Source organism: Diabrotica virgifera, chromosome 1, assembly GCF_917563875.1.
Source record: "Diabrotica virgifera virgifera chromosome 1, PGI_DIABVI_V3a".
Classification (NCBI taxonomy): Eukaryota; Metazoa; Arthropoda; class Insecta; order Coleoptera; family Chrysomelidae; genus Diabrotica; species Diabrotica virgifera.
The window spans coordinates 55698334-55724582 of NC_065443.1; the positions used below are offsets into that span (position 1 = coordinate 55698334).

General features: G+C 33.5%; 1 long non-coding RNA gene across 1 annotated transcript; it reads left to right on the top strand.

Annotated features, from left to right (window-relative positions):
- Positions 1–26249, top strand: LOC114327732 (uncharacterized). Its single transcript, XR_007699966.1, has 2 exons — positions 1–41; positions 25802–26249. It is a non-coding gene; the product is annotated as an uncharacterized LOC114327732 (long non-coding RNA).

Genomic DNA, 26249 nt, shown 5'->3' on the forward strand with positions numbered 1-26249 from the left:
CACCATGAAATTGTCAGTGCTTTGTACTTTGGTGATTTTAGGTAAATATTTTATTATTTGACAGTAATTTACAGTTTTTTATTGTTTACTAACTGTTAGCAGAAGTGCACAACTAACTTTTTCCACTATCTTTCATTTTATGTATTTGCATTAAATATTTTAAAAACTTCATTTTCTTAAATATGTACATTTAAATTAATAAAGCTTTAGTAAAACTAAGCAAATAATGTTTAACGAAATTATATTACATAATTTAATTATTAAAAGTATAGAGTATTGTTTTTTTCTCTGTTAAAATTTAACTCGGGGTACAATTTAACTACATGCCTCTTTTACATCACTTTCCCCGATCGGTCAAACGATGGTTAAAAATCTTGTATTTTTTGTACTACTACTGACTTAGGTCTTGTCTAGATTGACTTAGAAGTCATCAATGTTTTTGCCGTCTTTTTAAGTATGAGAATATTTTTAGATATTGTCTATATTTTTACGTCAATACTTTAATGTTGGCAAGAGAGTACTTCATTATATTATATAGATCTATATTTTTTTCTTGACACATTCTAGTAATTGTTTTTGTATCATTGTCACACTGGAATCAGTATCTTCTTCTTCTTCAGGTGCCGTGTCCGTATTCAGACGTTGACCGTCATCATGTTTACAAATTCCTGAAACCTTTGTCTATCGGCTGCTGCGCGAAATAATTCTTCTACTGTGGAACCACACCATTGTCTAATATTACATAACCATGAAAGTTTCTTTCGACCAATTCATCTCTTTCCCTCCACTTTTCCTTGTATTATAAGGCGAATTAGATGGTATTTAGGCCCTCTAATTATATGGCCAAAGTATTCTGTTTTTCTTCTCTTTATAATGTTTATGAACAGACGTTCTGAATTCATCATTTGGAGAACATTTTCATTGGAAGTGTGTGAAACCCACGACATCTTTAGGATTCGTCGATAGCACCACAATTCGAATGCTTCTAATTTATTTAGCATTGTGGTTTTTAACGTCCACGTCTCACAACCATACAATAATATAGTCCACACGTAACATTTTAGGACCTTCTTGCGAATATTTATCGACAGACTTCGGTTACATAAAACTGGTTTCCAGGTCATAAAAGCCTTACGTGATATTTCAATCCTGGTTATTATCTCTTCATCACAATCGCAATTTACATTTAACCAACAGCTAAGGTATTTAAAATGGTTTATTCTCGTTCTATTTCCTCTCCATCAAGAGAAAGCACGCCTTGATCTACATTTATCTTTCCAACTGCCATCCACTTTGCCTTTGAAATATTGATTTTTGGGCCTCTCCGATAACTTGCTTCACTGACTATATTTACTAATGTCTGGAGATCTTCTAAACTTTCCGCAAAAATGGCTCTGTCGTCAGCATATCTGATACCGTTGACCACTTCTCCGCCCAGTCTTACTCCCTCTTGTCTGTCGTCCAAAGCCTCCCTAAAGATTTCTTCAGAGTAGAGATTAAAGAGACTGGGTGACAAAATACAACCCTGTCGCACACCACGTTTGATGGGTAGTCTCCAACTTTGATAGATGCTACTTGATTGTAATATAAGTATTTTAGCAGTCTTAGGCCGATGCCACATTATGCGTTTTGACCGGATGCGTTTCCGCCGCATCCGGTGAAAACGCATAGTGTGACAGATCGGTCCGGTTGCGTTGGAAACGGATGCGTTTTGAGTCATCGGTAGGCGCTTACAAACTGCACCAGACTAAACGCATAGTGTGACAGGTCGGTCCGGTTGCGTTGGAAACGGATGCGTTTTCACCGCATCCGGTCAAAACTCATAATGTGGCCTCGGCCTTATATCGTAGTGTCAAGTCCTGCTGCCTGTAGGCAATTGAAAAGTATATCGTGTTGTACTCGGTCGAATGCCTTCTCGAAGTCGATGAAACAAACATAAACGTTCTTTCGGAATTCACAGCTTTTTTGTAAAAGAACGCGCATACAAAATAGTGCCTCTCTAGTTCCTAGACCATCTCTAAATCCAAATTGCTTATTACCCATTCTACTTTCACACAGAAGAAATACTCGGTTTTGTATAGTTCGTAAAAATATCTTAAGTGCGTGACTCATCAAACTGATTAGTCTAAAATCGCTACATTTGGTTGGCCTGCTTTTCTTTGGTAATGTTATAAACAATGACTCCAACCAATCATCTGGTATTTTTCCTTCGTTTTAAATTTTGTTAAAGAAAGTGGTTAAGTAGGTAATGTTTTCCTCATCCAAAAGTTTAATTAGCTCAGCAGGGATTTGTGCGAGTGCTTTATTGTTTTTGGCTTGCTGTATTGCTTTTCTGACTTCGGAGTTCGGTATCCTGTGCCCTCTGTCTAACTGGTTGCCACAGGTAGTATGTGGAGCATTTTCTCGAGAAACAACGTCAAAAAGGTCAGTGATGTTTTTTTGGAGGTCTTCTATGTCCTTACAGGAATTCCCGAGCCAGGATTCTTTGGCTTGTTTAATTTTTCTTCTTATGAGTTTGTTGATTTCAGGGGATTTGATATTATTTTTATTTTTGTATTTCCGTCGAACTTCCATCAGGTCTAGAATTTCTTGGTCCATCCAGTCATTTTTTGCCAACATTGTAGGTGTTTTTAAAGATTCTCTTACGTACTCTAAAATAGAGTTTTGAATATCGTAACAACATTCGTTAATAGTTCTGATTTCGTTTGGTATATTTGATATTCTGTGCATTTTACTATTTATCTAATAGTAATCAGTATATCTAATACTTCAGAAATTTATAGTAGTAGCTTCATTCAGATTTACTTCTAAGAAATTTTTCAGTCAGTGTCATATAAGTATAGCTATACAATTTGTAATTTCTTCGTTTATTTTCATCCTAAAAGTTTTTATACATCCTTTAATATGTTACTTACGATTAATCGAAGATTTCTTGTTTGTCTTGCTATTATTCATAAACTATCGGAAAATATCAAACTTTGATGTGTTTAAAAAGTATTTATTTTGTGTGCTTGTTATAATATCTTCGAGACAGCAACGAGTTAAAGTCTCTCTTCGGAAAGGAAAATATAGTAAGATATTTATAGGCCAGTAGACTCAAATGGGTAGGACATTAAAACAGGTAGCAAAAACGCGTTCCAAGATTGCGGCTGTAATTTTGAATATTTTTTCGAGGTATTTGGCACACGTATTCGTAATATAATAAAGAATGGCGGTACAGAGCCCAATTTGAAAAATATATTAATATGTGGAAATTACTCTGTAACTAAATACAATATTAAAAAAACGAGCCTGTACCGCCATTAAGAAGAACAAAAAAATACACTTTCTTCAAATAAACTTTTTTATCCGATGCCTAGATTTTGTGTCATTTTGGAACTACTAAAATTTTTTATTTCATTAGTAGTTCCAAAATGACACAAAATCTAGGCATCGGATAAAAAATTTTATTTGAAGAAAGTGTATTTTTTTGTTCTTCTTAATGGCGGTACAGGCTCGATTTTTTAATATTTTATTTAATTACAGAGTAATTTCCACATATTAATATATTTTTCAAATTGGGCTCTGTACGTCTGTACCGCCATTCTCTATTATATTACGGATACGTGTGCCAAATATCTCGAAAAAATATTCAAAATTACAGCCGCAATCTTGGAACCCGTTTTCGCTACCTGTTGATCGCTACTGTTTCACCTTAATTTGATAAGCAGTAATGAAAATCGCCTTATAAACAATGTGTTATGGGAAAGGCCAGATGGGAGAAGGTCTGTAGACGGCCTCGAAAAAGGTGGAAAGATGCAGTCCGAGAAGATCTGGAGAAAATGGGAGTGAGATAATGGGAAATAGTGGCACAGGACTGACAATATGAAAGGCAAAATTAAACGCAGTAAAGACGCACGGAGAGTTGTAACACCATTGATGATGATGATGATGATGATGTTATATCTTCTAATACTTATTCTTTCAAACCTTTTTTATAATCGAATTATATTGGTTAGTCTTTCTATTAATTTTCCTAAATCACTTCTTATTGATTTTGATTCCATTATAGGTTGAAAATTACGACAGTTGGTTTTTCACTGATAACTTTTTAATAAATAAGTTTTGTATTGTGCTGTATAAAAATTTAATAAAAAATGAATATGTGTGTACCTTGTACGCACGTAAGAAGTTATACTTATATTATATGATTTCAACCAAATAACTATACTTTCGAACAGTTTATTTATATTTTATTTAAAGATTAAACTAATTTTTACCTACTAATTTCCAAAAAATTTTATTAAAACAATATCAAAAATTAAAAAAAAATTAGAAAACACCCGGATTCGAACCGGGGACCTATTGATCTCCAGTCGAACGCTCTACCACTGAGCTATACTTCTTTTGTTTGTGCGGACTACAATATCTCACAGACATAGTGCCAAATAGACCAAGTGAAGTATAAAAATACATACACTTTAATCACTTATTATCTTATGCAAATCCAAAGATACAAAAATTATAATAAATATATTTACTAAAAACACTAATATATTCTTTCCACACCATTTTTGGACTAATACATACATGTTATGGCGAGCACGCCACTGTGTGTGTTTATATTTCAATATTTAGACTACGTGACATGATAAACACCAACGCTTGTAATTTCGCGGTGTCAGCGAAATGTTCATGGACTATGAAAGGTTTTAAGAAATATGTAGTTTGTATTCATTAATTTTAGTATCGTTTTGTATCTCTAACTGTTAACATCTCAATAAATTTGTGCATTTCCTTCAGTAGTTACGTTACTCAATTCTCCAACGAACACACCACATTTTATAAAGAATAAGACTGGCGCAGTTAGTAGAAATTTCCAATTAGAAAAAGTAAAGCCTTTTTTTCTAATCGATTTTAATCGTTAATTGGGAAATTGGAGAATTAGTGACTTAGTAGTTGAGTTCCGAGTGTAAGGCCACGAGGAAGGAAAACTGAAGGAACCCGTAAGCAACTTGAAGAATTCCAAGTGTAAGGCCACTTGTTGTGTAAAGCCACAAAGCAATTCGGAAGTTCTGGAGAGGCGCAACTAGTAACTTCGTGAAATCTTCTCAACCACCAGCTTCAGTGAAAAGCCACTCGACCCTGGAAACGGTGAAGCATTTCCACAGAAGAAGCAACAACATCCCGGCTACCATACCGGCTACATACAGTTTAGAATTTCGACCAGTTCCAGTGTAAGGCCACTTGATCTGGAAGGTACAAAACGTGCTCACACCCGTTCTCTGCCCGTTCCAGTGTAAGACCACTTGATCTGGGAAATTGCAACGTTCTCCACCCGTTCTCTACCCGTTCCAGTGTAAAGCGACTAGATCTGGGAAGCTGCAACATTTTCAACCCGTTCCGGTGTAAAGTCACGTTTTCACGGAAGTACTTGAGGTTAGTCGAATTATATTCATTTTGTATTTGTTTTAATTTTTTTATTTACTCTGTTTCGCTATTTTCCAACTTTTAAGATATCATATCTAGTATTTGCATTTTTTATTTATTTAATTCATTTTTGGTTAATACAATGGCAATTAGTAATGTAACAGCAACAATTTCAGTCAGTACTTCTAATAATTATATTAATTGTGAGAAAGCTATCAAGTTTATAAACGTTTTTAATGGGTCCTCCTCAAAATTACATTATTTTATAGTTTCTGTTTATTTGATTTGTACAAAATGTGACCCAGAATTGCCAATTTTACCTTTTATTGTAATAAGCAGATTAAAGGAAATCACATTATTTTTATCTGATCGTGAACATAATACATTTAGTCAAATGATATAGTCCGAAGTAATATTATCAAGTTCACTGAAAAAATTGAATATCGTAAACTAAAATTAGACCATCTGGACAAAATATTACAAACAAAAATAAAGGATATTCAGCATATTTCGCCTTTGGTTAAATCAAACAAACAGGCAGACGCCCTGTTAAGTGCGTCCATAAACCATATGGCATATCTCTCATACAGGAAAGTAAATTGCCGAATTTCAGAAGGTTAAAGCTAACCTGGGTTTAAATATTTTTTTATATTTTAACGAGCAAGTCTTTAAATACCTTAATAATTACAACAAGATATTAATAATAGAAATATTTTGTATCTTTATAATGAGAATAACGAGAAATTGTTTTGAAATTATAATTGATAGTTCTTCTGGTATTGGTGACTCAGATTTTGGAAAATAGTTAAAACTAAACAACACCACTGCCTGGAAAATTTTAATATTTACAACTTTTCCTTTTTGATAAACAAAAAAAAAATCACACTGTTATAAGCTTTATTTTAACTGATAAAATTCTAAATACATCAAAATCACCATTAAACACAGGACCGTATGTTATTCATTCTTGAAGTTAATGAAACCAATAAAAGTCTAACATTTAAGTTGGATAACGAGATTATTCGCAAATTTCATTTTAATGTAAAACAATTTTATGATGCGATTACTTAAACGAAGTTGAAGTGTAACATAGCAAGTAGTAGATATGAGCTTTTATTATACATATTATGAAGAGATTTTAATCAATGACTACAACTTATAATTCGATTACCTTGTGGTACACTTCATCTACGGCCTTCTCACAACAACAAAAATAGAATGAGTTATTGCCGGTTGGTTTCTTTGTTTCATGTGGCCCTACCTGCCCTGTTCGGAGCATATCCAGAGAGGCTCTACACTACAAGCCCAAAACTTCGAAGCTGCAAAGAAGCCCTTCTTGGACACCCCAGCTTCGGTTTTCAGGAGGGAGGTGTTATGGCGAGCACGCCACTGTGTGTGTTTATATTTCAATATTTAGACTACGTGACATGATAAACACCAACGCTTGTAATTTCGCGGTGTCAGCGAAATGTTCATGGACTATGAAAGGTTTTAAGAAATATGTAGTTTGTATTCATTAATTTTAGTATCGTTTTGTATCTCTAACTGTTAACATCTCAATAAATTTGTGCATTTCCTTCAGTAGTTACGTTACTCAATTCTCCAACGAACACACCACATTTTATAAAGAATAAGACTTACATAACTTAAAACATTTAGCAACGAACTCCATACTGTCTGTGTGCGCATGCGCGCAGAATAATAAAAATTCACTCTCAATCGCGCCTAAAGAAGTATAACTTCAATAAAAATTTCACTTGTGTCTTAGTAAAATATTCTTTTACAAAAATTTACAGTTTTTAACTTAAAAAAGTATGGACAGCTCAAGTATCTTTGGTAATTATAACCAAAAATATTCAATTAATAGTGTAAAATTTGCCAAATAAGTGAATTTAATTACAGAATAATAATTTTTCTTTAAAATTTATACCGACGCTGCACACTATCAAAATTTAAACCAGGTTTGCGCCTTTTCTTCTTGGCAGTATTTAAAGAAAGATGTTTTAGCAAAGGTTCGTTTTAAACGATATCGTTTACATATAAAGTACGAATTAAGAAAGTAAGGAAAGTTAAAAGATAATTTAAGTGGAAAAAGAAGTAATCTGTATTCGAATTAATTCGAACGAACGTATATTTTAAATTTTTATATCATATTTGATCATTATTGCGTTAATTTAAAAATTGTGAGGTATATATTACAGGGTGTTTCAGTGGCAGATCTAGACATATGCCATGGGAGGGGAATTTGCGTTAGGGGAGAACTTTCCGTGAAATACCAACCAAAAGACCTAAAAAATATAAATCCCAACTACATAAAAGACATAAATAATAACTTACATGCATTAAGTTCCCTTAATCTACCTAACTAACGTGTTTATTGGGTTCATTTGGTCTGTATGTGGTTTAAGTTTCATGTCACCTTTAATATTTTTATGTCTCAACATTTTTTTTTATTTTGGGTCTTGTTAGGGGGGGGGGAGAATTTCCCCTATTTCCCTCCTGGTAGATCCGTCACTGGGGTGTTTCATTAATAATTGAAAATATTGTAACTGTAGGTTTCTTATGGGAGCTAGAGCCCCAGAAATAAAAACAAAGTATCTAGTTCAAAAATAAAGTGACGTACATACTGGGTTGGGATAAAGTTTGGAACCAAGCAAATATCTTTGAAACGAAAAGAACAATATTTATGAAACTTTGCATGCAAGTACAGTGACGCATATTTCTTGTTACTAGGTATTCCACTTCCAGTTTCACCGGAAATACCCTTAACTTATTTAATTTAAATGGGAACCCTGTGTATTTTTGCAGATTTTAAAAGAACTTGTTATTTTTAATTTATGCATACCAAATTTGGTAGAGAAAATTTGTTAAAAAGTGTCTGTAGATAATTTTTTGTATTAATACAACGTAGTAGGAAATAATCGAGTACCATATATACTGTAGACTAAAATTGTTGTTTACATGCACTGCATGACTTATTTGAATTTAGTATAGTAGGTAAAACTGTTAAGCTAAGGACAAATTATTAACACGTGTCGTGTTAACACGCACTAACACGTGTCATTGAAATATCCATTACGTTATTTTAAATAGATCTACACATATTATTGTGATGTGTCGTCAGAAACCGACAACACGATTTAACACGTCTCAACTACACCAGTATTAGACCAAACAGGATTATGATAAATATTTAACTTATCGTTTATGGACTTTAGACTTTATAGAAGATCCTGATTTTTTAATGTATTGTATACAGACCAATATACCTACTTTTCATAATAATGGTCTCGTACAGTAAACAAACATTTATTTCGTACAGTTTAAATAAATATTATTTATTAAATGTTATTTTTCTACAACCGTGTTAAAAATGCAATTTTTAGCACTCCATACGAGCGTTAAAAATGCTACTTTAAGGCACTAATGCTTTAAAAGTTTAGGCACTGCAGTTTGTATTGACCGTATAGGCAATTTTGTTGTAATGTCAAAAAAATATAAAAATGGAATATCAGTCAAGTTTAAGTAAAAGTTTTTGTAGATATTGTCCTGTAATTACGTGTGTAGAAAAAATATTGGATGATATGCGTGTTAAAAAGTTCATTTTTAAGGCACTTATGTGAATTGCAGAACTCGCTATCGCTCATTCTGCAAACTTTCATATGCGTGCCTTAAACGTGTACTTTTAACATTTATATCATAATTATGTACATATTTTAAAATCAATTTACCGTTTAAGAAGATTGTAAATTGCGCAAAAACTATTACTCCTAGTTATAGAACATCCCTATACCATTCGAAAGAGGAACCTGTGCTTAGTACAATAATTTTATTAATATGCATGATGTTTTATTTAAAATAAACATCATATGACATAAATAATCCAATAATAAAACTGTAAATTTTGAACACCCTGTAAATAAATGTGTAATAATCAATCATGGAATACATTAGTTATTAAATAAAAACCAGACCGTACTGTCATAAGGTGACAATGTCATACAATACCATTAATTAACTACATCTTTTGTTTTAAAATCGATTTACAGATTAAGAATTTAAATAATTGTAACTTGCGCAAAAATTATGAGACCTAGGTATAGTACATCCCTATACCATTCGAAAGAGGTAAAATTGTTTAGTATAATTATTTATTAATATACATGGTGTTCCATTTAAAATAAGAATCATATGACACATTGAATAATCCAATAATGAAACTGTAAATTTTGAACACCCTGTAAATAAATGTGTAATAATTAATCATGAAATACATTCAACCAATAGCCAAATATTTAAATGTAAAAGTAATTTTTTTATAATTTCTTAAATAACTTGAGAATAAGACTTCTTTTAAAACTTTACATTTTAAGAAAAGTCAACATAACTCAGAACATTCTGTACACAGGTATAGGGAAACCTTATGAAACTATACCTTATTTTTTGCAAAAAATTAAAAAATGCAATAAAATATAGGGTGTTCCATAAGAAAAAATATAACTTTGATACGCCGCCATTTATTAGGACACCCTATATATTACAAAATAATTTTAGAATGTAGATTTTATCAACTTACAAACTACTAATTTAAAATTTTCTTCAAATATTTTACCATTTCGCTGTAATCTCCCGTCCCGTTAGTGGTGACTCACCCTGTATATATAAGAAAAACGTACCGCCATGAAATATCTCCCCTTATCTTTAAAGGGCAAAATATAGCGTCTGATATTTTTCCTAAAATGTATACTTTCTACTATAAACAAAGTATAAAATAATGTGCAAACACGGCTAAAAATAACAACATATATATTCATAGTTAACAATAGAATGTCCATCTAATATATTTACCGTTGCACGTCATTACCTACGTAAGAGGTCAAAGTTGACATTGTTGCCCAATTACAAAACATTCTTGAATTCATTTTAAATCAAATATATCACATAATTTTTGCGAAGTGGATTATACAACAAAGCAAATTAATATTCAATGTAAATAAATAAAAACATTAGAAATAGAAAACAAGAATTAAGTTATAATCTTACGTTAAACTAAATATTAAAAACAATAAATATAATAAAACAAATATTTATAGTAAAGAATAAAAACAAATCTCAAGTGTCAAAATGTCACCTTCGTCCGATTAAAGTTACAGTGTGTTCCGAACAAATGTGCTTCATAAAAACACTTTATAATCCATTTATACAAGTCAAATGAAACATATTCTTGTGTATTTCTTTAAGTTAACTTTCAGAAATTTTCAAAAACTATTTCTATGCGTATATTTATAATAAAATATATCTGTGGCTGCAATTCCAGTGTACTCGTCAAAATGATTCTAAAAAAGAACACACCTACCGCCTATTATGTGACATCACGGGTTATGACGCGGATAACTTGCAACGGTAAGTATATTAGACAGAGTATAGGTATAAATGCAATATATTTGAGCGTGGCTAGCATATTACAAAAATTGTTACATTGGTACAATTGCTACAATTGCTACACGTGTTTCCATTTTGTCTAATATAAAAAAGAATTCATTAAATTACAAGATAATCTAAAGGTTCGAATTTTAGGCTACGCCTGCTGTTTATGCTACGCTGATGCGAGACTAACACCAAAACCATCTGCAACAGTAGTTCCTCATACTACAAAACCACGATTTTTTTTACCAATCGGTACCCCATATCCCAGAGCACTACTCAGAAAAAGAAGAGAGGAACCCGCTTCTGCTTCCACTGAAAAATCCATAAATACGGCAACCCAAACTTATCTTCCTGTAGAAACACCAAGTTCAGTAACCACTGGCACAACTGAGTCAGGTCCAATAGTTGAAGTAAAGGAGATTTTTTATCCTTCTTGGATCTTTAATCGCCATCAATGGAAACATCTACAAAGACTTTGGTGACGGGATGTAACACGCAAATCTCATGAAAGACATAGTGGCTCACTATAGTTCGGAAATGTTAAGACATATACTTGGTAGCTCTTTTACGTAAAATAAATGATAATATAACTTTAGTCATTATTACTATTACTTGAGTATTAATAATCCAAAAAATAATAGAACAAAACAGAGTACCACAATAATGAAGATCATGCATCCTAATACCTCTACTCAAAAGGGGAGACAAATCGGACCAGGAGAAGTATAGAATAATTATTAATGCATTAAATACAACACTAAAAAAACAATCAAAGTGATAAAAAAACACTTAATAAAATTATATGTAACATTAGGATAACAACAACAAGGTTTTAGATCGGTAAGATCATTATCATTATTAGTTAACGATTAGTGATATGTGAAATTTGTGGCAGGCAACCTCTTATAACATAATGACGTAGTTACCTTTTGACCCATTTACCACGTGTGGCAGTCATATGTTGCCCTAGGGCCGTATCCTTCGGAATTTTATCCATCCTTTGGATTTTTCGATGTGTTCATTTATATAAGACTTTTGTCTGTTTTTTGAAAGACTTTGACCTTTGTATTTTTTGGTTGGCTCATTATGTTCTTGTAACACTGATGATGCTCTTGTTACAGAGCGAAAACGTTTTGTTTATATGTTTGTAGCCCTTTAGGGCTTTTTAAACTAATATACCTTTTACCAAGAGGAAAATTTTTTATTAAATTTCACTTGTAATTAATGGTATACAGCCAACTACAGGAAGTTCTTCCCTGTGGATGATTAGTGATATGATTCATTCAGTCTAGCCCCGCTTAACAGAAAGGCTCCTAGCCGAGTTCCATCCTCTTCCATAGGTAGCGAATGGGTTAAGACCTCAACAAGGTATTTGCTAAACGTTTTCTATTAGGCGAGCCGCACACCAACGAAACATGAAACGTAAAACATTAAACATGAAACGTAAGCCAAGCCGCACACCAAAGAAACATGAAACGAAAAACATGAAACATGAAACGAAAAACATGTTTCATGAACCTAAAACACTGCTAAACAAATCTCAAAGTCCGCCTACCAATGAAACGAGTGTGATTCATGCTCATGACACATTCTTATTTTCGGAGAGTTTCATAAATGGGCGGACGTTTATTTGTTTAGCACTGTTTTATTTCCATGAAACGTAATTTACGTTTCATGTTTCTTTGATTTGCGGCCTGCCTCAGGTTTCATGAAAATAAAACACGGCTAAACAAATCTTAAAGTCCGCCTACCAATGAAGCGAGTGTGATTCATGCTCATAAAACATTTTTATTTTCGGAGAGTCGCATAAATGGCCCGACGTCTATTTGTTTAGCAGTGTTTTATTTCCATGAAACGTGATTTACGTTTCATGTTTCTTTGATGTAACAGAGAGCCTTAGAGAGTAATAAAAACGGTTGAAAAAATCTACCAAAACAACACAACAAAAGTAAAAGTAAAAGTAATTAAGTGACCCCATTGAAGGCGGCAGTGGGATAAGACACAAGTTTGTACTGGCAAAACTTTTCCCTGTACAAACTTCTGTCTTATTCCATTGCCAAAGTTTTGCCTGTACAAACTTATGGTCAGAACACTGACTCAAAAATAAACTCAGAGTTACATAACGAGCCATGGAACGTGCAATGCTAAACGTAAGCCTTCAAGACTACAAAACAAACAAACAAATCAGGCAAAGATCAGGAGTTCAAAACGTCATCACAAGAGCTACGACGCTTGTGTAAATTGTAACTGGGCAGAGTACTTAGCTAGACACAAGATCGACGGTGGACACGACGAAACATGAAATGGAGGCCCAGGAGCTATAAAAGAAGCCGAGGACGACCACCGACTAGATACCGACGACATAAAAAGAGTAGCAATAAAACGGCTACAAGCGGCCCAGTCTAGAGGACACTGGAAAATAACTGAGGGGGCCTATATCCAACAGTGGACGCAATTGACTGATTAATGAATATAGAAGTTCAGCCTGATAAAGGGTAAAATAACAAAAAAAGAAAGAACTAAAAAAAGTATACCAAGTGGGAGAATAACAACTTAAAATAATAATATGCTATGCACACCACGCAAAAGTAATCTCTCAAGGTAAAGATCATTTATAACGTGTGCTGCACTCATTTATTACAACCGCAAAAAAAAAGAGAAAATGCATAAAATTTTAAAAGCAAATCTACTAAGATGGGCGTAGCCCATCGCGTAGCCGAGCAAATCTCCTAAGGGCCGGCGTAGCTAAGCGGCAGTGTACTTGGCTCGCGTGCTGGTAGGCCGGAGTTCAAATCCTACCGCCGGCAAGGACAACTAGCCATTTTTAAATGTTTATAGGCCCCAGATCGACTCAGCCCGAATAAAATGAGTACCTTGTGTAAAACCAGTGGTAATAATAGGCGGTTGAAGCGTAGCACTGGCCCTGTTACCTTCCTTGTATACCGTAGGCCCTAGATATAGCAGACTACCCTGCTACACTCCCAAAGCCACGTGAGAGCCACGGCAGACTATTATTAATCTACTAAGAAGAAACGCTGGACGGAAGGGCCGCCCGAGAACTTTATCGTACCGATCTATTATCGTTATCGTACTAGATACTGGCATTCTATAAAAATAACAAAGTTACTCGTTATTTTGATATTTTAGAAACACCTTGTATACTTGAAAATATTTTATGGTTCTACGTATCATTAATTCCTGCATTTGAGAAAATGTTCGGGGACACACTATAGATTATTGCATAAATCAATAGAATATTAGTCATACTTTCATTTCAAATTAGTTCATTTTTCATAGAGAAATTAATAGTTTACAGTATTTGCATTTTACTGCATGGATTGTAATGAAATTTTGGGAGTAGCCCAAAGCCCAATCTCCTAATTCAAAGTCTATCCTATATACTATGGCGCTTTCATCATGGGGGCGGTTCCCACCACTTCTCGGGGATAGAACATTTTTATTTTCGAATTGCATGGAACAAAAGAAAGAATTTTAAGAAAATTTAAAAAAGCGCTCTATAATTTGATCTTATTTTTTTCACCCGTCCAACTTTTTGAAAGTAGAAATAACACTATATTAAGAGGTATTGCAAAAGAAAAACAATGCATTTAAATTCTGGTGAATGAGGGGTTAAATGTATGTACTTCTCATTTTTCCTTAAAGTACATTAGTCATATCTTTTTTTCCACCATATCTCGCTTAGTTTGAATGTAACCGACATTTAACGGTGCTCGTTTTAAAGGCCTTTTCAAACACTACAAAAGCATGAGCGCTTTGAGCATGCATCAAATAACACTGTAGTAAAATGTATTGTAGAAGGAAAACGATGCATTTAAATTCTTGTGGAAGAGGGGTTAAATATACCTACTTCTCAATTTTTTTCTTAAAATTCGTTGGTCATCAATTTTTTGCAGCATATCTCGCTTAGTTTGAATGTAATAGACATTTAATAGCGCTTATTTGAAAGGACTTTTCAAGCACAATAAAAGGTATTGGTAGCATTATACACCTAAAATCGACCGATTCTCTGTTATTTCAAGTTGAATACACTAATTTGAGCACGCACCAAAAAAAAAAACAAACTCTTTTTACCTACCATATCTCTTTTTGTATTATAAATAGAAAATTTACGAAGGAACGAATCTCTTTTTTATTTATAATCTTAAAAAAATTTTATATAGTGTTTTTAGTTTGATGCATAGTTTTCAAGGTATTCACAAAAAAACCGTCCTAAAACGTGTCATTTTTTAATGAAAATGGTCAATTTTCAACTACGCATAACTCAAAAAGTATTGAGTTCTCAAAAAAAGTATAGATCAGTTTTTGCTTAAAAATAGGTTCTCTAGCCACTTCCATGCTTATTTTGACCAACAAATTTTCCACTCCCCTGAAGGGGTGGGAATTGCCCCAAGATAAAAAGCGCCATAGTATATAGGGTAGATTTTGTTTCTTGAGCTATTCCCTACTTACTGTGAAAATATCAAGTACATCGATGTAGTAGGATGGAATTCGGAGCCAAATACCCTCATTGACTGCCCTATAATAATGCTCTGCTATGATCGCGTGAGAGGGGACACACTCTCGCGTGAGGGGGGAGCAAAATTTAAATTTTCTGTAACTTTTCGAGTTTTTGAGCTACAGCAACGAGTTTTATGTCATTGGAAAGGTAATTTTACATTCTTTCAAAATATGTAAAAATATACAGGGCGTATCTAAAAAATTAAGATTTTTTTTCATTTCCGGTTTAACCGGAAGCCATATTGTGGATAAAATTTATTGTGCTAATAGATAATAAAGTACTATATATGTCTACCACATTTCAAATTTTAGTTTCTATTAAAGAGAAAGTTACGGGCACTCGAATATTTTTTTATAAAAAATTCATAACTCCCCTCCTATGAGGAGTTAAGAAATCTGACTAATGTTATTCAGTTTACCGATAGGATATCAAAAATATATCAAAGAATAAACAAATTCCTTGGAGTCATTTTTGAGAAAATCTAGTTCAAACTTATGTCAAATTTTGACCCCTTAAATATAGGCAACCCATAATTTTTTCTGAAAAACGATAATATTCTTGTTATAGCCCCATCTTTAGGCTATATAAATGTTTTTTCAAATTAAATTTATCTTAAACAAGTTTTTAGATTGGTAGGGAAATGTATCGGGTGGGCGGTCGGCCATGCTGGCCGCCATTTTGGATTTGGAAATGTCAAATTCCGTATTTCTATTTACCTGTCGATGAGCTAACTTTAAGTTAAATTTCATTCGTTTTGGTCAAAATTTGCAAAAATGGGCCCCAAATAACCCCCCTATTTCGGCCCCCCTTTGAGAGGTTTTTTTCAAAAGCTTAGTTTCTCGACAAAATTCTTTTAAACTTACTCATACCGAATTTCATCGAAATCGGTCCAGTAGTTTTTGCTGGGCGGTGGCGACATACGTACGTACATACGTACGTACATACGTACGTACGTACATACTTCCGACATGTTTTTTTTATTTGCTTTTTAGACTCAGGGGGACTCAAATCGTCGAAAAAAAGTGAAATCTGAAAAAATTTTTTTTGCACGATCCTATAACTTTATCTATTATACTCACACTGCGTATGTAGTACGATAAAGTAAAAGTAGAGCTGGAGGGCCAGTTAATAAAACTACCCATTTTAAGTTTAATATCTAGGCATCACACTCTTAGGTCTGGATCCCGCGTATGAAAAAGAAAGTTGACTAATAGAAAGCTGAAATTTTTTAATAGCTTTAAGGGTGTCTAGTCGTACAAACTTTGATGTATGAAAACACTGAAACAGGGAAAATTTTAATTGTGGAACAGGTTAAAAATTTGGAAGGTCAGACTACGAAAACGTCCAATGTATTTTGTCGGACAGAACTTCCAATTAATTTGTTACCCTTTCATTAAACTGTCCTGAAACATCAGACTGCTATTTATCACCAACTGGGCATTTTAATGAGTGGAACACGTAAAACATGTCAAATGACAGGAATTATGACAGATGACAAATAGCAGTCTGATTTTTTGCATGAGAGTTTAATGAAAGGGTAACAAATCAATTGGAAGTTCTCTCCGACAAAATACATGGGACGTTTTCGTAGTCTGACGTTGCAAATTTTTAACCTGTTCCACAATTAAAACTTCCCCTGTTCCAGCGTTCCCATACATCAAAGTTTGTCCGACCCTTAAGCTATTAACAAATTTTCAGTTTGCTATTGGTCAACTTTATTTTCATACGCGGGATCCAGACCTATCTCTAGCTACGGAAAACTCGAAACGTAAGTGGAAGATCAAGCGAATTGAGCAAAGAGAGCCGCAGGTTGCTTGACTGAAACAATATGGAGAAATAAAAATATTGAGAAAGAAATGGAAGGCATAATTTACAAAAAAGTCATCTGGCCAATAATAACTTGCGGCAGAAACTTAGAGAGAACAAAAAGAATACTAAAACAGAACAGATGAAAACTCATAAAAAAAATCGGTTGTAAGACATGATGAAATATAGTTAGAAGTACAGGTATACGAGGGAGATGTTCTGTCCTACTATAGTATAGTCTGTCCTACTATAGTATAGCATAATACTATAAATAGTACTATAGTACTATTGAATTTACAATAGAAGCAGAACATAATCAGTCCATAAATTTTCTAGATTTAAGAATTATTAGGATACAAACCAAACATGACTTTTCAATACGACAACATCGCACATATGAATTTGAAAAAAAAAGTAGGTAATATTTATTAATTATTTTTACATGTTTTAAATTAATTATTGGGTAATATAAAAAGATTAACATGAAATCTTCACGTTTAAATAAAAGTTGGCCTTGCTGTTGTATATAAAATTTGTAAAAAAAAGACATGTAAAAATAAATAATGAAATATTACCTACTTGTTTCAAATGCATGTGCGCTCAGCGTTTGACATTGAAAACACCCACAAAGCCAGTGGCGTAGCTGACAGACCCGCAGGGCCCGCAAGCCCCTTACAGCCTTCATGCTCAATACTTCTACATTCTTTAAATTGGGGCCAAAACATATTTTCCTAATAAGCATCAAGATAAGGAATTTGGAAGGAAGTACTGAAGCGGGTAATATACCTAACTCTTACTCTTTCCGGTTGCAATTTAGCGTTTCGTGGACATGTTGGTAGTTTAGATGAAAGTGAATCCCAAAAAAGTAATTTTTTGTAGGTGGTTCATTTACTAGCTAAATATGATCCTGTTTTAGCTAAATTATTCGATAAAAACAGTAACTTAAAAACAAATTACTTAAGCCCCCAAGTTCAAAACGAAGTTATAAATTTGCTGACTCAAGACACTGAAAACAAATTTATTAATTTAATTAAAAAAAGTTGTTTTTATTTAATAATTCTTGATACCACTCAAAATGTTTCAAAACACGATCAGCTTAGTTTTATTTTCCGGTATGTAAAAATAACTTGCGATAATAGTATATTACTTTATGAGGCGGATAAGCATGACTTTTCTTGACGCGCCCGATATTACGCGCCGAACGAAGTGAGGCGCGTAATAGAGGGCAAGTCAAGAAAAGTCGCTTCTTTGCCGAATAAAGTATACTATTTTTTCTTCAAACGTAGCAATTTTCAACCATAAATAGTGCAATTCATACGCTATTTTTACTCGAAATTAACTGTGACAACTATCAAAGTCGTCTAGATGTTAGAAATTAAAATAATTAAGTCGTCGGTGGGATTTGCGTCTCCCTGGTTACAGTTGTTTGACAGTTGTTTGCAATTATTATTACGACGAACTTCAGCAACACTTTTAATTGATGGAGGCGGAAATCTAGAATGCCTCAAACGACAGGGGGGCTGGAAATCAAGCACGGTTGCCGAAGGATATATAGAGGATTCAATAAGAAATAAGAACGATAATGCTCAAAAAATTTTAAACCCTCATGATTCGCCAACATCGGGAATGATTGCTGAAAGTTGTGCTCGACCATCAGTATCATCAACAATTACCAATGCGTATCAAGAGTCGGGAACATTTTTGCACGGTTTCAATTTTGAAAATGCCTCATTAACTAATTGTACTTTTAATATTACTATAAATAAAAATGATGTTTAATTGTTGTTAATGACATTTGTATTGTTGCTTTGTGACATGTTTCATATTGTTGCCATGACAACATTTTTCCCTCCGCCGTAAAGAAATGGGAAAAAAAACTGCTGCCGGCGGAGACATCAAACTTTGACAGGATGAAGTTAGATAAGTAATGTCATCATTATTTGACGTTTGAAGAAAAAAATAATTTACCTTCCACAGTAGAAGTTGTTGAAAGTTTTTGGGATTTATTCGCATATTAGACCAAAGTGGGGAAGGTCTTGTAAATGAACTTTTAAAATTTATACAATCAAAACACCTTTCCACACACAACTGCAGAGGAAAGGGGTATGATGGGGCAAGCGTTATGAGTGGTATATATTCAGGCGTACAAAGGCGCATAACTGACGTTGAAAAAACAGATTCCTATGTTTATTGTGTTACATCCCATAATCCGAACCTAGTGTTGAATGATGCCGTTGCCGGTGTACAGGAGTTGGTTTTTTTACGATATAATTAAGAGATTAATTATATGTTTTTTTTAGTGCCACTATTATAAGATGAGATGTACTATGTACTATTAAAACTTTGTATTCATCGCGTTTGCCAACACTTAGAAGGTTGTGTGAGACCTGGTGTTCATCCAGACATGCAACGGTGTAACCGATGATCCTAAGGGGGGGTTACAACTACTGGAGGGTCTCTAGGGGATATGGAATAGTAATGATGTTAAGCGTATAGAGCTCAAAGTACATCCCAATGGGGGGTTACAATTCCCAAAACCACCCCCCCTGGTTGCGCCACTGCAGACATGATGCTGTTATGGCTTTGCGCCGAGATTTTCATTGCTATGTAAAAAAATGATGAAAAATTAGAAGTTAATGCATTATTAGAGCATATGAATAATTTTAAATTTGCCGTTAACATTACTATTCAATCTAAAATACTTAACTTCATTAATCTAACATCAAAACTTTTGAAATCTGAAACGGCAGAGTTAACGATCACCCTTCAATTTTTTGAAAAAAAAACTCGTGATACTCTTCGAGAAATGAGAAATTCCTTTTCCGAAACTTTAACAGAAGCAGCAGGAATAGCAGAATAGTGGGGTATTATATCAAAATTTAAAAATAAACGAATAAAACGTATAAAAAAATTTTTACGATGAGCTCAGTTGCGACGAAAAAATAACTTGTAGAAAAAATTTTTTGAAGTTAATGTTTTCAATGTAAATTTAGATAAAATGCTGCCACAACTTACTAATAGGTTTGTCGGATTAAGAGACATGTAAATAGGTTTTCATGTCTATTCTCAAAAAATCTATTAACACTAACTGATGTAGACTTATTAAAAGTAAAGGCCAAATAGTGCCATTTACATATATTTTAGTAATTATACTGTTATTAGTTGTCGCTATGTTTATAATATGGGGCCCCACAAAAATTGCCGCGGGAGGGCCCCCCAACCTTCAGCTACGCCACTGCTCAAAGCTAGTTCAGCCGAAATCCATGAGAGGTCGTCATAATATATTATTAAGGATAGACAAGGCATACTGAGCAAAACAGCGTAACGCGCTGGTAATCGATCGGTGGTCCCTCTATCTCTTTTTACAAACCGATCCCGCATATATGACAGACAAAGATGGCTAGACCACTCAAAGTTGGATATTGGCGTTACACATCGATACACAAAGCGGGGCATACCTTACCTTATCTATTGGATATTATATTTATGGTTATATAGGGCTTTTCATCGATTGTCATTTGTTTCGAGCTTCTGTCACATGTTGTATAATCCGTGTATAATATTAATATACACGGATTATACGAAATATGACAGAAGCTCGAAACATATGACTGTTGTTGAAAAGCCCTATTCTACTCCTTTAGATTTTCGTAATTAAAACTGCGGCTAACTTAGTGTCTATTTACTTTTTTACGTTTCCCGTGAAATACATGCTTTTTGCACATAGAGGTATATATTAACATAGAGGGAGCCTACCTTCCGCGCTTCCTGACGACAAGATCTCGGGGACTGGTTTGCTGCATCTCCTTCTAACACATTGTATCGAGAATCTATAATGACATTCAGTGTGATAATAGGCACGGAAGAGGAGGACAACTGTAGCAGCTTTACTATGCGTAAGAGTGAAACAGCACTAATCCAAATAAAAAAGATGGTGTCGTCACTTCGCTCTGAATGACACTCTCTCTATGCTAATATTTAACTCTATGTTTTTGCACTTTGTTTGATCTAGGTTATAATTTATAATACAGTACGTAACTTGTTCAGCTGGACATAGGGAATATACATTTAGCTAACTGTGGCAACTGCGTTAACCTGTGTTAGTTGAGGCTTCTGTTCGAGTACGAGTTTTTGGTGCAATAGAGCTGTTAGAACGAATATAATGAGTGACTTTTGAAGCAAGGATTTTGAAAAAAATCAAAAACAAAGTTTATGATTAATGACTTTATAATTTTACTTTAATTTTTAAAGTATTTTTTATTTAAACACTAATTTCAAAATAAAACAATTTTCACATTTCCTTAGGCCAAAAATATTTAGCTAGTACATTGTCATATTTTGACGTTTATTTGTCAGTCGAAATGAATTGGCAATTTTGAGGGTAATGCCCTTAATGTTAATAACTATATTGTCATCGAGAGAGCTCATTTGCCACAAGTATCTCAATATAATACAATGTATGAATTTACGTATCTAAATATATACTATGTATGGTTCTTTTCATGAGCATTTTTCAGTGCGTCACAGTTTTTCGATTTCCCTCTAACGCATTAAATTGTATGTGACAGAAAAAAGCGCACGCCGCTGATTACATTTCTTCGGTGACATTTATAACATTTAATCTAGTTGTCAATAGATGGCGCTAATAATATAACATTAAATAATATTATATTATTCTATATAAAAAAAATTTAATCTGTACAATTTATAAGACTATACAAATCAAAGAAAATACCATTTTATAAATGCAATAAACACAATAATTGATTTGTTTTTATACCAAATTGCAAATAAAAGGTGACAACAAATAAAAGGTGTCATATTAGGATAAATGTCGTAAATGTATATTATCACAGACTAACCTTTTTTTCTATCATTTGTGACGCACTGAAAAATGCTCATGAAAAGAACCATATGTTCCCTATGTCCAGCTGAGCGATTTACGTACTGTATACAGTGCATCCATAAAGTAACGCATAAATTCATTATTTCGTAAACCGGCGACTTTGAGAAAAAATCCTGAAAAGGTCGATTTTTATTTATAAATTGCGATTTTTTGGCATATATATGATACTAGAGACGTCATCAATCTGGGCGTGATGACGTAATCAATAATTTTTTTAAATACGAATAGGGGTCATGTGAAAGCTCATTTGAAAGGTTAATCAATTATCTATTCAAAAGTAGAAACATTAACATAATTGTTTATACAGGGTGTTCAAAAAAAATTTTTAAATTAAATTATTTGTGACAAAAAGAAGAATACATGTAATTTATTTAATTCAAGATAGGTACGTTTTCCTATTGTCAGAAAATTGGAAAAAAATGTTTATTTAAAAAATAAACATTGATTTTCGCTTAAACGAATATGTTCAAACTGCTATGCGGCATGTGTGTGGCAGCTTGAGCATTGAATTTAAGCAAAAAAGAACATTTATTTGTCAAATAAACATTTTTTCCAGTTTTTCGGAAACAGGAAAACGTATTTTGAATTAAATAAATTACATGTATTCTTCTTTTTGTCTCAAATAATTTAATTTAAAAAAATGTGTTTAAACACTCTGTATAAATAAATATGTTAATGTTTATATTATTGAAGGGAGAATTAAATATCCTTTCAAATGAGCTATCACATCACCACTATTATTCTCATTTAAAAAAATCATCGATTACGTCATCACACCCAGATGAATGACGTCACTAGTATGATATATATGCCAAAAAATCGGGATATGGGATTTTTCGTCAAAGTTGCCGGTTTACGAAATAATGAATTTATGCTTTACTTTATGGACGCACTCTATGGTATTTAGAATTGTTTTATTAAATTTATAATTATTGAAATGTCTTGCATTAGTTATATACAACTAATAAAATTTGATATCTGATGGGATATTGTATAATTCTTCCCTTTGCAAATATTTCAAAATCAAAAGTAGCCAAATCAATACAGTCCTTCTCGAGAGTCTGCTCTATTGGCAGGAAATCGCAATTGAAGCTAACAAACAAGGCCTTAATACACATTTTTAAGCGAATATGTGCATACGACATTCAAATGTGGCACACTTATATGACATATATAGTTTTATGCAGTGCTAGTCAAAAGTCCGTTCCCCCCTATTATCTTTTGAACCGTTATACTTATAATCACTTATAATAGTGAAATTTGGAGGGAGGAAATAAGCGGACGTAGGGTAGGCTTCTTAACTAGTCATAACAGGTGACGTAATAATAGTGACAGATGACTTTACAGCGCCACTGTGACAGACAATTTTAAATGGGACCTTATAACAAGTGATACCTTGTTTGAAAGATATTGACATACTAATTTACCTCTTCACCATACCTCTTCAGTCATACTAATTGTGTTTGAGTTGGAGCTCATTTTGAAAAATAAATAACATAAATATAAAATTGTAGTTTCGCATTTAATAAATAAAAATTCTAACTTCCGCCTATGATTACTTGTCAAAAAGGTTGACGTTGATGTAAAAACTACAAAAGAACTGAAATACGTCAACTTTTTTGACAAAAAACCATAGGCGGACATTTGAATTTTTATTAATTAAATGCGAAACTACAATGTTATATATTATATTTAATTTATTCACCAAAATCAAAATCAACTTAAAGCAAAAAAATAGTATGCCTGAATAGGTATGTTGAATAACGTTCAAACCAGGTACGACTTGCCATAACCCAAGTATCAATTTTACGACCTGCAACCAATTTTGTCCTAATGGGACGTTAAATTTAAGGACAAAATTGGTTCACAATAAGCCTTAACCAAGGACAACGTCTGTTTTTCCTATGGATCAACGTTGCTGCTAATAAGTAATATAATCTGATGACCAACCGACATCGGGAATAACGACGTCAATTATTAAGATAAGGTTTGACGTTAAGCTGACGTCGGTCTTAACCTATCTGTAGTATAAGTGCAATTAAGTGGCATACATCAACGACTACTCAACGTCGGGAATTACAACGTATTTTTAGGATAGATGTCAACGTTCAGAGGACGTTGGTGTTTTATCGAGTATGGTAGACGTATTGTTCGGGAAGACGACAACGACAATCCAACGTTGAGAATACCAACGTTAATGATTAAGTTAAGGTTTAACGTTAAGCTGACGTCGGGTATAACCTCTATACTACAATGTAATTTACTGAAAGACATTTAACGACTGCTCAACGTCGGGGATTATAGAGTATTTTTATTAGTATCGAACCCAACGTTCAGGAGACGTCGGGTGTTTTCTCAGTAAGTATATGGTAGATTGCTGCGTGTACTTGCGGGAAGGTGAGAACGACAATACAACGTAGGTAATAACAACGTAGTACTTAAGTAAATTTGTATACGTTAGCCTGACGTCAAAGTTTTTTTTATAAGATACCTGTAATTTACTCAAAAACGTTGACGACTATCCAAAGTCGTAAAGTAAATTTAGGACGTATTAGGTATACCAATAGGTAAATTCGAGGTAAGCAAGGTAAAAATAGGTTATACTAAAGGTCAGCAGGGGGTGTCCTTGTCCAAATCAGTTAAAATGTAGTGCAATTTAGGTCGCGAGTCAAATCCGCCATAAATGAAAGATCGCCATGGTTCAGCCATTTCTTGAAACATAATGTTTGGCAATTTTTTTGCTAGATTTTAATGAGTATTTGATTTTAATTAACGAATTTTGTTTCTATATAAATCAAGGATAATTTTGTATGGGTCTAGACATAATATGTTTTTTTAATTACGATGGTTATTTCTATTTTTACCGTTTTGTTCGATTTAACCTGTAAATTTCTGAGGCGCTTTCAGTTTTTAGCAATTTTTATACCTAGTTTAATAGTACACTTCCTTGCGTTTGTAAATTTTCGACCGCATTATGCAATGAGGCAGATGATTAATAAAATAATTATACAAGTAACTTAGGTTATATTCTGAATAGAGTAAGGAACCTACTTAAATAAGTATCAACAGGCCGTCATGCATCTTAGTTTCTGATGATTTAATATCCTCCAAGATTATTAACCTATTTGGTAAAAATGAAGTGTGTCGGCCGTACTTCTGTGGTAGAGAATTTTATACTATTACTTTACAAGACCAAAGTCCTAAAAACTAACGTAATTTGATGATAAAATATCTCGAGCTGAGAAGTCGAGAGGGGGACGTCGAGGCAACCCGTATTTCTATTCCCCACTTAGGTGAAAATAGCGGTTTTCTGACCGTCGTCGCAACGTCGCGTATTAACGTTGGAGCATTTAATCCAACGTTAAGACGTCGTAATATTACGTCCAATTGCTTCTTGGAAAGGTTCCATTTAAAAATATCGGCCACAGTGGCTCTGTAACGTCATCTGTCGCTATTACGCCACCTGTTATGGCTAGGTGAGAATTCTACGTCTGCTCATTTCTTTCTTCTAAATTTCACTATTATAAGTAAAACCGTTCAAAAGATACGAGGGGGAACGGACTTTTGACTAGCACTGTATAGTGTATATATATTATACCACTTTTTATATTTTCTGTATATATTTTAGCATTGATAGCATATTATAATAATTACTATACCGAAACATGATTCCATTTCATATTATATAAAAAACATCATTGAAATTAAAGATAATCTTAAGCTTTGTATTTTAGGCTTCGTCTCTTCTGGACTTCTGCCTGAGGTGTCCTCAGATGCAGGAAGTATACCAACACCAGGACCTGTTTCTGTTTCTACTCAAAAATCCATAAATACAGCTACTCCAACTTCTGTTCCATCAAAAAGGCCAACCCGTTCAAAATACGTTGGCATTGATCCCAAAGTTTTAATTGCAGTTGAAGAGAGCTTTATTCCTCCTTGGTTCAATAATCCCTTCCCCTTTCCCCATCTACAAAGACTTTGGCGACGACGACGAGACGTGCCCAGCAAACCTCAAAAAGGAGGTAAAGGAAAACCACCATCATTTAAAGATATTGATCAACCTGCTTGGTAGATAGATATGGCCAACCTCATGGAGGACGTGCTGTATCACTATCGTTCGAAAATATTAATACGCATAGTTGGTAGATCATTGACTTAAAATAAAGAACATGATTTTAATGA